Source organism: Strigops habroptila, chromosome 8 (assembly GCF_004027225.2).
Source record: "Strigops habroptila isolate Jane chromosome 8, bStrHab1.2.pri, whole genome shotgun sequence".
In the NCBI taxonomy this organism is placed as follows: domain Eukaryota; kingdom Metazoa; phylum Chordata; class Aves; order Psittaciformes; family Psittacidae; genus Strigops; species Strigops habroptila.
The window spans coordinates 59754423-59772065 of record NC_044284.2 but is presented as its reverse complement, the minus strand read 5'-3'; the positions used below and the strand labels follow the sequence as shown (position 1 = coordinate 59772065).

Genomic DNA, 17643 nt, shown 5'->3' with positions numbered 1-17643 from the left:
CCGGTACTGATCAAAACCCTGTGCCACCCTCTGTCCCTGCAGGCTAACGAGCTTCCATGTGTCCTGTCCCTGCTAAAAACCCCGAGCATCACTTCATTTACCACCCATATCAACGACTCACATAGTGCCTTGCATACACACAGTGGCAGAGGCACATAAAAGGTCTTTTTTGCAGCCAACAGCTAACAGGTACAGAAAAGCAGCAGGACTGGCTGGTGGAACTGTTTTAATCTACCCATGGTAGGAAGTGACCAAGGGAAAAAACTCTTGCCTTCAGCAGCTTTGGCCTAAGCCCCAACAATCCTCTTTGCCTGCAGCAGGCAGCAACCAGAAATCAGATGTTCAGAAGAGACAGATCAGAGTGCAAACCCTAGACTTACCCACAAGCACTGGAAGCTCCTCTAAACCACCGCCCCAAACCCGTAACAGGAAGATTAGATGTGGTTTTACTAAATAAATAGTATCAAAACTTTATTTTGCAGCTCTCTTTCTCTGCATTTCTGTATTCTGAGATAAGGGCAAAAGTTTGCAGTGGCCTTGGCAAGTCTGAAAACACTTAGAGAACCTGGGTGGACCAGCCACCTCTACCAAGGGAGGACAAAGGGTCTCTCTGCCCATCATCACTATTGTCACCGCTGTCATTTGGCCTCTTCACACCATTTTACAAGCCCTCCTTCCCAGGATGAGAGCTTTCAGTCCATATTGGATGTGATCTCCTCCCCAGTTCCCATGCCAGCCGGAGCAGACGAAACCAGGGTTTGCCTGTGTGTGCAAAGGAGAGAGATGAGGGACACAGAGCTGGGGTTTACCAATTCCACCAATACTCTGTGGACTCCCCACCTGACAGCTCTACACCTCCAACAGCAAAAGCAGGATGTTTTGAAATCTTGCACCTTGTAAACAGGAGAAGCACAGCCCGATCATAAAAATGTAAAGTATTAATTAATAGTATAACTTCAGTTTGTATTCTAGCTCCGACATAATGAACCTGCCAATTTTGATTGCAAAGTGAAAACTCATCTCTTTATTTTGGACAAATAGGGTTAAGCTTCTTAAGCAATTCTTTGTTGTTTTGACTTCAACAATTTATGCAAATGAGATGTTAATTAGGGTAATTGTAACTTAAATTATGCTTGTGTAAACCTCTCCATTGGTAGGAAAGTGTGGGAATCCAGACAACTGGTATTTAAAGCAGCTGTACTAACTCACTTCTGAAAGCAAAGCATACCAAGATCACTTTCATGTCTTTACAATTTGTTTTTATGAGGTGATAACATTTTTACAAATACCATCATTTTTGCTTTTTTATATTGTAAGTGACAGTCTGACATTTTACAACTGGCTTATTGAAAACAAGAATTGAGCACTCTCGCTGTAACGGACATTAACTGCTCAATAGAGATTCACATGCTAATGAGGTGAGAGGGGCTCCAGAAAGTTTTGATAAATGCGACACACACTCTAACTAGCAGTGAATGTGAGTTGACAAAGAACATCTACACCAGGGTTCAATAAAATGTAACCCTTTAAATTAATCATACTGGCAGTATTTAATAGAATGCACAACAATCTCTTTTCTGATGGCTATAAAGCAGAAGAAATGCAAAGTCTCGACAAATGAAAGTTCCCACATTTCCCTCTTCACACTGCTACTTCCATTCGAACTTCTACAATTGTTGAAAAAAGGTAGTTACTGTAAATAACAAAGTAGGAGGTTTAATTGTTTCCTTCTTTTAAAGCAGGATGCTTTTCTTCACATTTATTTGTCTGGATTCTATTGAGCAAATACCCCGACCCGAAAGATTGATCATAAAAAGCATCACCGGTTGCACTCGGAAGGAAATTTAAGGATACCATAGAGCAAAGAGAGGCTTAAATGACCAGTTTTCTGCCGGGTCTTTATTCAGCCCAACTTAGTGAGTTTTTTTCCTTTCACTAAATACAGCTTGAAGGAAAATACACTGCAGCAGTTAATCAGAAGCAGAAAGTGAAGCTCCGAGGCTTCCTTCACACCAAACTCCCCAGACTTTGCCGAGATTTGCTCCAACGAGAGGAAAAACTAGAACTCGAGTTCCAGCACCAAAGCAGGAAGGTGCAAAGTTTTTTACCATGGTTGCCTTATAAGTTTGGTTTTTATTTTCCTGTCCTGCCAGTCCCAACCCGACAACACACGAGGCTGCGAGATCCCGGGATATGAAAGTATTGGAAAGCCAATCGCAGCCGCTGCCTCCGTGCATTACATTAAGGTGTTATTTCTTCCTAAAGCGACAATCCCTAATACCCTTTTTGGGTTTAGCCCATTTTAATCTTGGCAGGAAGTGTAAATCTGTGCGCTCAGCAGCATCGCAGCCTTGCTGGCTGTCAAAATTCTGCCTCCGCCAATGCTTGAGAGGTATTCCTGTCATAGAATCATAGAATTCCTGTCATTTCACTGGGGTAGAAGACTTCTCTGTTTGACACACAACATCTCCCCAAGTAGTACGTTATGCCAAAATGCCGGCAAATGCACCCTGCTCACCGCATTTCAAGCCATTTTGGTAACTCAGACTTGCACTCACAACAATTCCTGGATGGATATGCAACACAAGGAGCACATTGCAGGCAGCCTCATGGGCAGAGAAAGGAAAATACCCATGAATGAACCCAGAAAAAAAAAAAATCATAGAATCAACTAGGTTGGAAAAGACCTTTAAGATCATCAAGTCCAAACTCCTCTGCCCATTTCCCTGTTGCCTTTGGACTTTATGAGCTTACTCCAGTCCATTTTGAATCGATCAGCAGCTAGTGCTCAGCCCGGCGAGCCTGCCTATCTAAACACGTGGCCGTCCTCCCCAAGAGGTGTCGTGGCCTGCTAGAGTTCTCTCCATGCAGGAATTGTGAGCCTGGAAAAACGAGCAAGTGGAGAAAGGCATGCTGCAGTTCAGAAATGGCCATTTAGCCAAATTGCATACCTGTGCTGTGTCAGCTATATGGTAGATTCATCTCATTCCATTGGTCTAATGGATAGCAATTGAATTTAATTAGCAAAACTACTTTGACTTAGTCTCATACTGTGCTGAATGTAATGAAATCTTTCTCCTCTCTCTCTCTCCCCCCTCTTTTTTTTTCCCTCAAATAAAGAATGTCCTTAACTGCATTCCACCGTTAGAATATTAAAAGCTATATATGTTACTCCTAAGGACAGAGTACAGCCACCCCCTTTCACAGGCTTTAGATTTAGTTATTGTATTACATAACATAAAATAATTAAAAAGATACTTCGATAGTTACACACAGTATAAATTCAATTACCACGATGTCTCCATTAAAAGCACTTTTATAGTATGAATAAAATGCAAATCCTCTTTATGGATCGATACCAGAAACATAATTCTACTCTTCATCCCGAGAAAGAAGTTAGCCTTAATAAATCATCCTCTTAGATTAAAATGAAAAAAAAAGTTTAAAAGATATGTATTTGAAGGTAATTCTCTAAAGCACATGATGCTCTTATTTCTTCTGGGCTCATTTTTCAGCAGCGAGGTTCACGGGCTGCTTTCACACAGACCCTGGCAAGGAGAAGGATGCTGAGAAGAAAAGCCCTGGCTATGCTAACCAGCACCGAGGCCACTCGCAGCTCTGCCTGGATTTATTGCAATGCCCCAGATCTGGCAGCAAGAAGTTTGCAGCAACTTGTCCCCCCCGAAATAAAAGTGTAAAGAAATTCCTCCGGATGGGTTTGGAGGGAATATTACTACCAAGCCTAACTTTTGCCTGGCTGGGCACAGCGAGACAAGTTCCTATGATTGATTATCGTGGTATCTCTGTATCTCTGACTTTGAACCATAACCTTTTTTGCGCACAATGACAGTTGGGACCTACCATTTGCCATCTGTAGAGATGGTGGGGGAGAAAAGGACTTCACTTACATTAATCAACCAATTAAGAACAGACTTAAACAAAACACTAAAGCATAATAAAAACCTGACTGCTTAATAGCTTTCTACTCTTCATAGTTGCCTTCCTGTAGTCTGCTGATGGGAGTAGCATTGCTCTGCCCAGACCCTGCCAGGGACAGGGCTCTGGCTCCAGGGATGGGCATTACCCAATCTCAAATGGAGATGAGGGTCCTGTGTTCTGGGCAGGACTGAGTCCACTACAGCAAAGGAGAAAACAACGGAAGATAGAAAAAGGAGGAAAAAAAAAGTTTGGGAACACAAGTTGTAAACCAGAGCCGTACAACACGGATCGGCTCTCCGTCAACTGCAATCATTAGAGAATTATTTTCATGAGTTCAAAATCAGTAAGTAATCAAAGACACAAATCACTGCTTCAGTAAGAATTAACCTTTCCTTTCAAAGCTCCAGGCAGTATCAAGAGACCACATATATTGTATGGCTGCCCCCTCCCTCGTGGTTGGCAGCACTTCCCGAAGGAGAGACTGAAATAGCGGCTGGATAACGGCGGTGGGCTCTGCACCCGGTTGCTCTGATGAGGATTTGGAGGAGACCCACACACCCAGCACGAACAGCTCAGAGCCTAATTTTGCTCTCAGGGACAGTGGGTAAAACCACTTTTGTGCAAGCTGGCAGAGAAACCTGGCTTCCCATCGCTGGCTTTGGTAAGCAGATGCCTTGTGCAACGCATGCTCTGCACTGCGGAAAAGGAGGAGGGAGACCTCTGTATTTCTAAACTCATCCTCACTTGTGTCTCCACCTGAAGAGGCCATTGTCAGTGGCCATTTGCAAGGCCAGGAGTGAAGCTGGACTTGTATCACCAAGAGGTATCATAGCAGCATCTCCAACAACTGCTTGTTTCTGCTGCCTCTGGGGTACCCATCAGTGCAGCTCCTAGAAGACCTCTTAGACTTGTGTAGTTAGTGAAGCTATACAAGAGGATACATTCATCCTGGTAAAAAATAATCACTTATTAGAAGGAACCATCTTCAACTCAAGGCATTTTATACACGCCCAGATATTGCTAAATTGTCCCTTCATCATGACCTGCAAATGGAATGGGCTGTTTTCTTAGTAAAAAGCATTATTTATGGAAAAGGTATACAAAACCCCCACATACGACTCAAGACCTGATCAGCCAAGAAAACGTACAATCTTACTGCAATAAATATGTTTTTGTGATGTTTAATAATTGGAATTTGGAACAAATTTGTAGAGGTTGGCCAACACACTCTCTACATCCTTGTGCTATGCGTCTCTTTGTCTATTGTTCTTTTTAATACATTGCATCTGTAAGAAAAAATTGCAACCTACTTTGTACAATTACTGCACTGAAGTCCCAAGCAATCTATCAAGTTGTCATACATTTTCTTCACATTAAGCCTTCCTAAAATCTTTCTTTATTCTACATTTCAAGAAAATGTAGAAATGCAGAAGGAAATTTACTCGGCCCCAAAAAAAAAGGTCCAGTGAAACATGTCGTTCATCAAGTCTAGTAACAAGAGGAGTTTGTGGTACCCTGTCAAGAGAGCAAATAAACCCCAAAGTCTCATGCAAAAGTTTTGGAAGGTTTGTAAATCAACAAAATTCAGAGCAACAATAAACCTGTAACCAACAAGGCTTTGGAAAAATTCCCTCTAGGAAGATTCTTCTGACAGAAGTTTGCTGAACCCCCTTTTTGCACCACTTGAAGGCACCCCTGAAACAGGGTGCTGAGGTTGCTGATGGTCTGTCCCCACCAAGAGAGGGACAATGGTACAGCTGGGGCCAACACAGCTTCCGGACACCGGGCTGGTTCATGGAAAAGCACGGCATTACCGAAGGCTATTTATTATTAAGGAAAATGCTTTCGTCTATTGATGGCACCCAGAAACAATGAGCAGGAACACGAAGCAACGGGTGGGTGAGAGGGAAGGCGAAGGGAAACCGGGAATTATTTCAGCTGGAAACTGGATGAAACACCAGGAGGACGTGGATTATTTTGCCTATTAGTTTAAAAACTCTCAGCATCGAGGTTTGCAGCATTTGAGTGACCATCTCTGCTTCATCACAGTGTGCCGAAATACACAGATATTGCCTTCCTTTCTATTAGCCCCCAATAAATGAGCTTCATGATAAGGGACGTGATAAAGCTCTGCTAAGGACTGGAAGATGGGGATCCCTCTCCTGTGAACTACAGGTTAAAATTTTATCTCCGACTCTCCCTCCCTCTTTCCTTCATTGCCTCCTCCAAAAGAGGTCCCTATGAAGCCAAGGGACGCCCTGCATCCCCTTAGAGCCCCAGCAACACTCAGGTACCACGGCTGGTCACTGGTCACTGTGTGCCATCACCTTTGGTACTCTAAATTAATTCAAAACAAAGCCAAAATGCCAAGTGATCTTCCTCCTGTGGTTTCCAAACGCCGAAGCCTCACTACTCAAACCCAGCTCGCGCCGCCGGTCCCACTTCTTGCAAAACAAAGAAATCCATTTAGGCTCCAGGAAATCCCACGTGTTCCCGTAACTAATTCGAGCCCAACTGCATTTGTGGTATTGTCAGGTCTTTAGGACGATCCTGTGCCATTCCCAATGTAGGGAAAACCGTGCGCTTAATTATCTTCTTTAATAATTCCATGGTATGTGATTTATTACACAGACTCCTTATTTGTAAACAAAATCAGAGCCCCAAATGTGCGAAGACAGTCGCACTTCCTGGCTAAATAAGAGGCAGACAAAGAGCCCTAATGATGCACCAAAAATGCTAACCAAAAGTGTACTCTTTAAAAAGATCACCAATTTAATGCTTTTTGTATTTCATTTATCAGCCATGTAGTCATCATTCCCCTCCCTACCACCATCTGTACACACTTTCCCAATAGACCATCACAGCTGTCCCGTTTCTCACACAAACAGTACCTTTTATATGCTTCCCAACTGTTTTTAATAACTGTTCTGTGCACAGCACTGTACTTCCTTTGTTTTCCTTTTTTTTCCCTTTTTTTATTAAATATGAAAAAGACATATAATCCAAACAAACAGGTCATCACAGCAATCGGTATAGGAGGCAAATAAAATGTTAAATGCCTCTGTGGCCACTGACCCATCCTCAAGCCGCGACAGCGGCCCCAGCACGAAGCTGGAAAGTTCCCTGAAGTTGCTACGGTAGGCAAAGCTCATTCAAAAGGTGATGTACATGAGCAAGACTGTCTGAGAAATGCTTCATCCCTTTTAATGAGGAAATATTATTAATATTAGATAGTGCTTGTGCAGCCAGGGAAAGTTTTGTGAGGCTTTCAAAGCACATTTATCAACTCAAAGATCTCGCAGCCCCATGTTTCAGAACCGCATGGACAGAAACATCCCGCTTTCTTTTCAAACTCTGACTCATTTCACTCTTTCCAAAAGTGCGTTTTCCAAGTGTGTCCTGGCTTTGCATCGCTGGTGCTTATGCCTTTCCTAATCCCATCCCTCCTGCTGGAACCCAAGCCTGGCTGGACTGCACAAGCTCGGTGGCCTGCAGCGGGGATGAAGGATAACTGAGGATAACTCAGCTGCAAGCCTCGGCAAATGAAACTGCTTACAAAGGGCAGTAACACAGAGAGATCCAGCCAGGAACGGGGAGAAAAGTGGGAGTTTCTTAGCGACCCATCCCATGGAAAATCTTCAGGAATGAAAACTCAATATAGTTGTTTTCTCCAGGGCCATGCCCACAGCATCCCACTGCAGGGAGATCTGCGCATCCCACTCTGCAGCACGCAAACAGCCCTCAGCTTTGTACCATACGGGACCGCAGCAGATAACCAAGTTCCTTGTGGGACGGGGACCTTGCTCGTGCCATCCTCATCCCACAGCCAGACAGCTTCACGCCGTGGGACTGCTCATTGCTGAGACACATCTCATGTTTTTATAGAGGAGTTTATTATTTAAGACCATGTATGTGGAAAATAACTGGTCCACTCTCAGTTCCTATCACAATTTTGACCTCCAGCTTTTGAACGGAAAAAAAACCAATGTCCATGTTTCAAATGGACATTGAGCATATTATTTTGCCTATATATCACACTCACATATCCACATTACGAAGAACAGACACCTTGAAGATGTACTTCTGAGGTGCAAGTCTGCATCCCCAAAAAGCACTGAGCTCTGTGGCTGGGTGTTTCTAACTGCATTTGTTGAAGCTGATGTCCTTCTCTACAGCAAAAAAAAGGTCTTGACCACAAAAATCCCACTTCTTATCTGACTGCCCTGTATTTTTCCCAACTTTTCTAGCAATACCCAATCTACGAGCTGCTACTGAAGCTGATTCTCTCACAGCCAGGCAAGCCACCGGTGAAGCTTTCAAATAAAATTATGTGGGATTTACTCTTTAGACAAGCAACAACTACTTTATACTTTTTAACACAGAAACAAACGTAAATAGGTTTGTTGGCTATTTTTAATGAAGTCCTCATCGCGTCAGGAAAAGTCCTTGCCATCACACAATAAAAGCATTGCAGTAGCTATCCTCCCTAAAAGGGATCCCAACAATAGCTGGGCTTCAGAAAAGCATCCCGATACAAAGAATTCATTCTTCTGATTTACTTGAAACTACTTTGCCTTAAAAGAAAAGAAGAACTGAATTAAATTTAAATTTTACCCTAAGTTTCCAGCATCGCTTAGGGATTTGGCTGTTTTCTTCCATATCAAATTAAAACCTTATTGGGTAAAAAGATCAGACAAAATTCCAAGCGAATATCATTAGGATAAAAACTCAATGACAACGTATTTCTGCATTAAAATCTCCGGTAACTGTTCATCTAGACAATAAATGGAGCAACTATCTAACTTTTCTTTTGATACCTTTGCAGGGGTTCATCCCTGTTCTTTCAGTGCACCGAAAGGTATTTTGTAACACATGTACTGGCTTTAAACATAAAAATGGTAATGCAACCAGACACGATGTTTATTACGAAGCTAACACAGCTCATTATCTGTCCCTCACACACAAGACTAAATCTGTAGACGCAGGAAAATACAACATGAATGAGGCTGTCTCAACACTTTACATGTAATTCTTCATCCTTTCTTTCTCCTGAAACCTTGAGCAGATTGTGCACAGTGCCTGCGCTTGCCCTGTAAACTTTCTGCTTGCTGGTTTGGGACTAGTCCGAGCCTACGAGGGATGTATGGAAATGCCTCCCTATTAAATATTTCTCCCAAGTTTGCAAATGCATTTTGCACCTAGTAATGATCCCCGCAACTCCATGGTGGGTTTCCCGGGCTCCTGCTCTCCCATCGTGTGTTACTTAGAACCATTTTTGTTGGAAAAGACCTTTAAGATCATCGAGTCCAACCATACTTAACATGCGGCAACGGTGGCTGGGATGAGAAGAGAGATGTGCAGCACGGAGTCCAATGCAGAGCAGATTTAGACTTTGTTTAGATACTGATGCTATAAGCATACTATGAATATGATGAATGAAAGAAACAAAGGAGCGGAACAAACACTAACTACACCTCTGCGGCCAGGGCTAAGTGGCAGGTCTGGAGGATTTTCTGTCACCTTCAGCTCTCATGGGTGATGCCGCACTGGTTTTATGCCCCACGGAAGGTGTGCTCCATCCACCAGCCCTGCCTGGAGCCTGTGTATCACCGGGGCTCAGGCCGCACAAACTCACCGGCGTAAGTGGGAGCCGGGGATGGAGACAACTTCCCATGGGATGTGTAGACCAGGTGAGTGAGATGGGCAGGAGAAACCCACTGACTGCTAACACCAGGGGCTTCCTGTTGCTCCCTATGGGTGTCTTGCTGGAGGAGACCTCGGTGATACACCCTCCTGTGACGCTTTCAAACAACCCTTTTACATCACCAAAAAATCCATGGCACCAGTGGGTTTTATCTCATCAACCACACAACCACCAGGTACCACGCTCGCACCACTCCCAGCTCACCTGGCTGAGTAACCCTGCCTTGGACACCCACCAATCCCATGACGATTATGTGCTTTGCTACAGATATATCTCACCCCAAAACATGAACATGCTGAAACATCCAATCATGTTCTGGCACGCATGCAAAGAGAAAAAAAAGAGGAAAAAAAAGCCCATGGCAACAAAGACGACAGCTTGCCAATGGCAGCTGCTGCACGCACACACAAAATTAAACTATATTCTTCTGAAAAGGGATATTATTATGGCGTTTGTTTCCCCTCACCCATCACCCTCACCCATTCCTCACAAAATAAAGGGGGAAATATCAACACATATCAGACATGAGGAGAGATGGATCAAAAAATGAGAGAGGCACTGCCCTGAGGAGGGATGGGATGGAGAACACAGGGTTTAACAGGAGATCCAACTGGGATCGGGGATGGATGCATGGAGCCGCCTTAAAATATTGGCTCACCTATGGGAGTTATATGGCACATGTGAGTAAAACATTCAGCCCTTCTATTGCGGGAGGCTTGTGGATGCTGAATTGCATCAAGTTTGGTCAAGCCAGCCCTCGGCTACAACACAAACCTGCCTATACACATTAAACAGCATCTGATGATACTTCTCTTTGCTTCCTTTCCCCAGTGTGGACCTGCCTGATGCCTCCCGTGCTGCTATGCAATGCACGAGATAGCCGTCTCCTCACTTGTGAAGATAAATGTCATATTGGACCTCTGACATCATGTATCCTCCAAGTAATTATTTTTGATATCATAAGAGTGGTACAGGGTGCACAATAAAATTAAAAAGTAGAAAGCAAGGTTAATAAGATTATGGTGTTGGTATAATAGGTAATGCATTTTGCAGTATATCCTTAAATCTGCCCTCTCAAAACATAATTAAATAACTGTGATTTATATTTTAAAGGAACGCAGACACGCAGTGTATCCTCCTACCCACATATGCTAATTGCTTTCAGTCCCTAAAAATCACACAGTTGTTTGCAGCTTTTTAATCCTCATGTGTAAATAACCCGACTCAAGTCCAAGTTATGAACAATAAAGTCCAGGAAACTTTCAGACTAGCATGTCATTAAACCCGTCTTGATTTTTATCTTGCTAATCTAATGGCACTGATGTGGACCGAAGCCCGCCGGGAAGCGGGAACGACTCCCCATGGCCCGTTGTACCGGCCCGAGTGCCAATATGCCTTGCTGTGACACCGGGATAGCACTCGGACCGAAAGAGTGGATATTAAGGACCCAAAGAAGAGACCGAGACACTCTTAGGATGAACTAATGGATGTATATGCTCAGGATATCCCTTCCTGGGCCTTGCTGTGGGTCTGTGTCACTGCGGTGGTGCAGGGACCGCGGGCAACGCTGTCCACACGCTTCGCGATAGGCAAAACTCAACTGTGCCGCTCTCCATTTTGCACTCGCACGTGAGAGCCTGGCACACAAAATGGAGGCCCTCGGCCCTCATGGATTTTACAGACAGCGGCTACAAATCCAGCCCAAATCCGCTTGCTCTATGGGCGCCACGTCCTCCTCCTACGTGCCATGCATGGGGCTGAGCATCGTCCATCCCCTGGGTGGGGACATGGAGCGATGCTGGCTAGAAATACTTCCAAAAAATATATAAATACGCTGTTATCTCTCCAAAATTAATTACATTGTGATGAAGGGATCGGTCCGGGTGCTGCCCTGGCAATTGGGCATAAAACGCTGCAATCCTCCCCAAAGAACTTGCTGGGATCAAACTGCCCCGCACATCACGGGCACCATGACCCATGTGGTGATCCCAGCCGGGCTTTTTGGTGGCCTGCAGTAATGGAGGTGATAATTCACAATAACCAAAGATGAAATGAGTGAAGAGCATCACATGAACGGAAAACCCAAAGCGATTAAAATGAATTTTAGTCCACCGACAACTCTTATCTACCGAGAGCCCTCACTGTCGTAAGGAAACCTTCAAGGTCGGCTGCTGTTAGGAGGCTAAAATAATTTGCCCTGAATTTACAGCCTGTAATTTAATCAGCAATTCCAGCCCTTGCCTGTGTGGAAGGGAGCGGGGGCAGAGCCGGACCGCGGCTCCCAACGAGGATGCCCCAAAAGCTGTCCCCATGCCCCGGAGGGTCCAACTTTGGGATGTGTGTGGCAAAGCACAGGCTTTTGGGAAGGAGTTGAGGATTTACAGAGCGCAGGGCTGGGGTTTGTCTGCTGGTTGCAAAAGCCTCTGCCAGTGCCTGAACTCGAAGCATTGAGGGGAGGAGGAGGAGGAGCTGAGAAGAAGCTCAAGGCATGGAAAGTGAGGGATGCCCTTTCCTTTACATCCGAATGGGGAGAAAATACATAACTGTAATAATAAATAGCGGGTTTTAGGAACAATTAGGATTCCACTGTCTCTTTGAAGGGTTTGAAAAGCTGACACGATGTTTTGGGTTCTCCAGATTCAGCTTTGAGGCCTCAACCAAGAGAAACATTCAGCCCCGCTGTGTACAGCAGTGACCACAACAAAGATTGTGGTTTCTCCCACACTCGCCTTAAATAGATCTAAATTAATGCTATTCATCATTGGGTGGAAAAGAAGGGAAATATAAAAGTGCAGTCACTTGTAGAAAAGCCAGCAGTGTTGGGCAACTTTCTTGCCATTCAAAGGCTTCTGCTTCTGCACCTCAAAGCCCACCGGGGCAGGGAGGTATGGAAACAACGCGCCCTTATACCGGCAGAACCCATCACCTGGAAAACATCCTGGGCATATGAAATACGTCTTTATCCCGTGTTTATTTGTTGTTGCTGTTGTTGTTGTTGGAGAAAAGGGAAAGCTAAACCACATGACTGAACTCCTGCCAGGGGTTCGTGATAGAGCAGACCGTGCCGAGTGCCGCACCAGTTAGTATCTGAATTATCACGGATACTCACTGGCTCAGTTACAACAGCGCGGGGAGAGCAGTTGTCCCACCTAAATCCTGCTTCTGTCAGCTACTACCCTGCTTGTGGCTGCAGAGAGCACCCGGTCCCGCTCCCCAAAGCAGGGAGCATCGATAGATGGAGATATCTCTCTGCACCACACAGGGTGTGTGGATCACCGTGTTTCGTGCATACCCGTGATAGGCGGGTGCATGAAATTTGGGGTGTCGAGGAGCTGTAGCTGTGATCTCTCCACCTATCCCAACTAAGATACAGACCCAGGCTCCCACCACTGACTTTTTACGGGCACCTTTTATAAGGCTAAAGCAAGGCAAAACCTGCCTTCTCCTGGTATTCCTTGAAGAAACACGAGGAGATGTCTTCGTTTCACTTTTTTCTTTAGAACTATACATGTCTCACCATGGCAAAAATTAACGTAGGAAAAAACCCTAACACCTATGAGCCCCAAACATTAAAATCTCAGCTAAACACTGAACTTTGCAGATTCCCCTCGGCGTGCACAGGGAGCCCTGCACAGGGAAAGCATGTGCAATACCTGCTGCAAAGCTGGCTGAGTATTTTTTGGTAAGAGTAAATGTAATCTGCCTGTAGAAATGTGCAGGAACTCTTAACACCACAAACAAAACTTTAAGGACCGTTTTGGATGTACGCTGGAACAGCCATGGGCTGGGAGTAGATATTTTATGTATGGAGGGAATGTCACGGATGGTTTAAAAGTCTTTAGATATGTGTAAAAGCAACATATATGTTACATATTACCTCCGCTGAACAAGCACCATTTGAAATGTGCCCCTTTTTAACTACCATTATGAGCTGTCTAAAGAGCATTTTGGTTGAAACTTGGGAGGAAAGGACAGGGAGGGGGGGGAAAAGCCCACTGATCTTACACCTGCTCTTTAGCAGTGGGAAGTAGGTTCTCAATCTGTTAACATGACCATCTGGCCAATCTGCATATCACGGCTATCTGGATTACTGTACGATGGAATGACAATAACGTAGCCAAAACAAAAGTAAAATGCATCAAAACCTAACAGTGGCATGGTCCTTTTGATTTTAAATTAAATAATAAATGTGGTATCACAGCAAAGCGGGAAAGTCAGCTAAATAATTAAAACCAAGCCTTCGCTACGGCGTAATTAAGTAAACAATATGGTGTGTGTGCTTCTATAGGAGCCAGCAATAGTTTCCACCGTCGAATGCTCCACTTTTGCTCAGCAGCTCTCAGGAGTTCAAGACGCTGCGACAGCTCTTTTGGTGATGTACAGTATTGTCAGGACACCTCTCACATCCCTGCAACACGCCGGGCCAGCTGCGGCTATTAACAGGATTAATGCAGCAACAATCAATACCAATTGCACTAAAAGATTACAACGCAAAGCCTTGTGTGTACCTTTTGGATGCCCCAATACCTCCATGGGTATTTTGGCTATCTGCAGCCACTCTCAGCATTAACCAATCTTTGGGTTATTCCCATCGATACCTCTTTTGTGGTGGTCCAAGTGGAAATATTTTATATCCACTGATAGAACGTAAAATGGGTCTGCTTAAAGTTCAAGGTCATGTGCTATATACTATTGCCCAGGCAATTAGCCATAGAGCATATTCAGGGGCTAAGTAAATTTTCACAGGCGCAGAAATAAGGCTGACTTCTCGCATCTTCGCTGGCTTCTGTTCTAAACACCAATAGCAAAATGAGCTCATGTCAATAAAACCCTACCCGCAGATTTTTCTTAAACTTGGGATTTTTAAATGTCCTTCCGAAAGATTAAAAGATTTTCTCTGCCACAAATACCTTGCTAGCTTAATTCTCGCCCAAAGCGCATAATGATGGCTGTTCAAAACACCAATCCGGGCACTGCAGCATCGCCTCCCGGCCTGCCATCCAGCTTCATCCACTGGAGAAGCCTCAAAAAACTCTGACCTCTCACAAAATTTAACTACTTCCATTGCGAATCTGTCCTCCAATCTGATCACATTAGCAGAAGGAACTCCAAAGCAGTAAAAAACTCCAGAAAGTTCTCGGTTGAGTGCCTACTAATGAACAAAGGTTAACTTTATCTAAAAGGTCAAATGCCTGGTGGCTAAGGTTGTGACCTTAACAACTTAAATTGTGACCTTGCCACGTGCCTAGTATATTGTAGATTCTGATACAGATCATCTGGTAAAGGACCGGTCATAAATTAGCTTTACTGTTCGACTCCCACAAAGAAAACGGTTTGCCACAATGGTTTCCAACTTGTCATTTGATACAAGCGCAGAATAAGTGAAAACTAAAAAGCCAACCCAAGTTCAGGGTATGAAAATGCTGCCTGCTTTTAGTTAAGCAGATTAGAAACTGCAAACTGAGAGCAATACTCTAAATTTCAATACATTTTTTGGTCAACCTCTAATTCACAAAACACCGATCTTCCTTTCCTTTTATATTTTTTTGGTTTTTTTACTTTTTATTTAACAAAAATGACATGTAGTTTGCCTATTTGCATATTTTTGTTTTCTCTTTCCAGCCAGTTCTTAAAGGGAATAATTGATTTCAGTAGCTTTGTAAGAAGCACTATTTAAATCCGTGCACATGTGTTCCCTTACAGATGATAGTGCCTACTGAAGAAAAAGCGTGGATTCAAAGCAATAATTATCGTACATGTTTAGAAGGAAAGGGACATCTTGCTGCCGAAGTCAACTCGAATAAGGGCATCTTGGAAGAGAATATTTCGCCCCCCAAAAAAAAGAAGATGAAGAGCAGGGGAGGGAAGAATAAAAAAAACAAGAAAAAGAGAAGCGAGCACTATGGGTGAAAAGGTCACAATGGTTTTGGCACGTATCTTCAAGCACGTTTCGGAGTCTGTGCCTCCTGCCAATACTGGCAACTTCTCAAAACTTTTAAGGAGGTAAAAACATTGTTTAGTGTTTACAAATCTTCTGTACTATAGCAGATGCTTGTCAAATCCGCTATATGTAAGTTGACCAGCCTACCTAATATTTGCGCTGGCGACTTCCTCCTTACAACGAAGCGGTCCATATATTTGGGAAGCGAGGCCTGATGGAGTTGGAGACAAAGGATCCCTTAATATTTTTTCCTTTTCTTTTGTAATTTTCCTGTTGCGCACCCGGCACAAGCTGCCATTACTGCGGGTCTGCGGGAACCAATGGCTGTCAACTTGGCCAATGTTCAGGTGTAACAAAGACTGCTGGGAAACATCGGAGGGGGGAAAAAAAAGGGGAAAAAAAGGGGGAAAAAAGGAGGTAGCCTACAAGGGAGGCTTTAGATACACCTCTGTGAAGCGATGGAGACAGCGACCATGCTGCGCTACCTCCTAAAAATCATTTTGTCCCCCTCCCCAGTGAGGTTTAGCAGGGAATACGCCAGCACACGCTACTGCATTAAGAGCACAATGCGATGCGTGCCATCAGCAAACAACGGCCGAAAACGCGACGCGGTGCGGTCGCTGCTCACACAAAACCGCAGATCTACCCCCAAAACCCGAGCCTAAGCCTTGTGCTAACATTTAGTCTGAAGAGCGATCAGTGCAATTGCTGCCTGTTGACGATGAAGGCAGAAATAAAGGAGTTCGCTATCAAGGCTGCTGTTTGCCAACAGCGTGCTGATAAGATGGTATACCCCTAATCACAATGCTGAACTTTTATGTCTGTTGCCTGACTGTTGTAACAGGGAGAGGATCCCTTCAAGCTCCTCGGAGTACCTTTGCGTATGGTCCTTTTCCCCCCGTCCTACATTTTTGTGACCCTACACACAGGCTAAACCAAGACCGTTGGCTTCCATGAACAACTTTCACACCACATATAAGCCTGCTTTTCACTTGGGAAACACAATACGGACCAGTACTTACTGGTACCACACCATATATAAATATAAATAATAAAAACCTTCATGCCATACAGTAGTTTAAATAATGTTTTTAGCAGCGGGTATCAAAGCGCTTTAAGCGCATCACCCCGCTCTGTTGTGTAGAGGAGGAAACCCAGGCAGACAAAAGGGATGCGAGTCCCCGGTCTCCTCGGGGATGGTGATGGAATGGGAAGGGACCCACAATGCCCCAGCCCCAACTCCCTTTGGTTAGCCATTAACTGGTAATCCATCCTTCATTGTGCTCCGTAATAAATCGCAAGGTAAATAAATAATTTTCCACAATATTTGCATGCCTCCCCTTCGCCATAAACGTGCGATACGATTTACCACATCGCACCAAAGTGCAAAGTAAATTTTGCAGCTTATCTGTAGGAAATACCGTGAGGATACTCGGAAGTTATTTCCAATCATACCCATAAAATCAGAGCGGCAACACTGCCTATTGCAACAAGAACTCGGCGCAGAAAAACTTTAAGGTAGCCAAAACTTTCCGCAAGACCCTCTGGAAGAAGCTGGCATTGCAGATGCATGCTCCCAGCGCCGTAATTTGCTTAGTTTTCTTACTGATATATATTCGTATAGAAGCGGTTTCTACTAACACGATTCCTCTTTCCTCTGCTCTTCTTTTTTTCCAGCCCCTCGATTTGCAAGTAAGGCTGAAACCCATGAGGACCTACGCATACCATACATGAAAATCGGGGCCTAGCACTTCATACACACACATTTTTCTGCGATATAATCACTCAGGAGAACTACAACGGCATATTATTTTATCCAGTCAACGTACTACACGTCCTCTGAGCACACCAAGTACCAGGGTGTACCTTGCGCTGGAGTCGGAGATCCCAAAATTTTCATCACATGCAAAAACATTTCAGTTCCTCCCCTCCATAAGCACAATATTATCAAACCAGGAATTTGTTTCAAGACCTGCTCAGCTTCTAGGTGTATAAAATGTGATGTTTTAGGGAGGTTATATGTCTCCTTTTCCCCATAGGGTTACCGTGGGGGTTGGTT

At 44.2% G+C, this 17643-nt stretch overlaps 1 protein-coding gene across 1 annotated transcript in view; it reads right to left on the bottom strand.

Annotated features, from left to right (window-relative positions):
* The window catches only part of NFIA (nuclear factor I A), a 256674-nt gene that overhangs the window by 231938 nt on the left and 7093 nt on the right, over nt 1-17643 (bottom strand).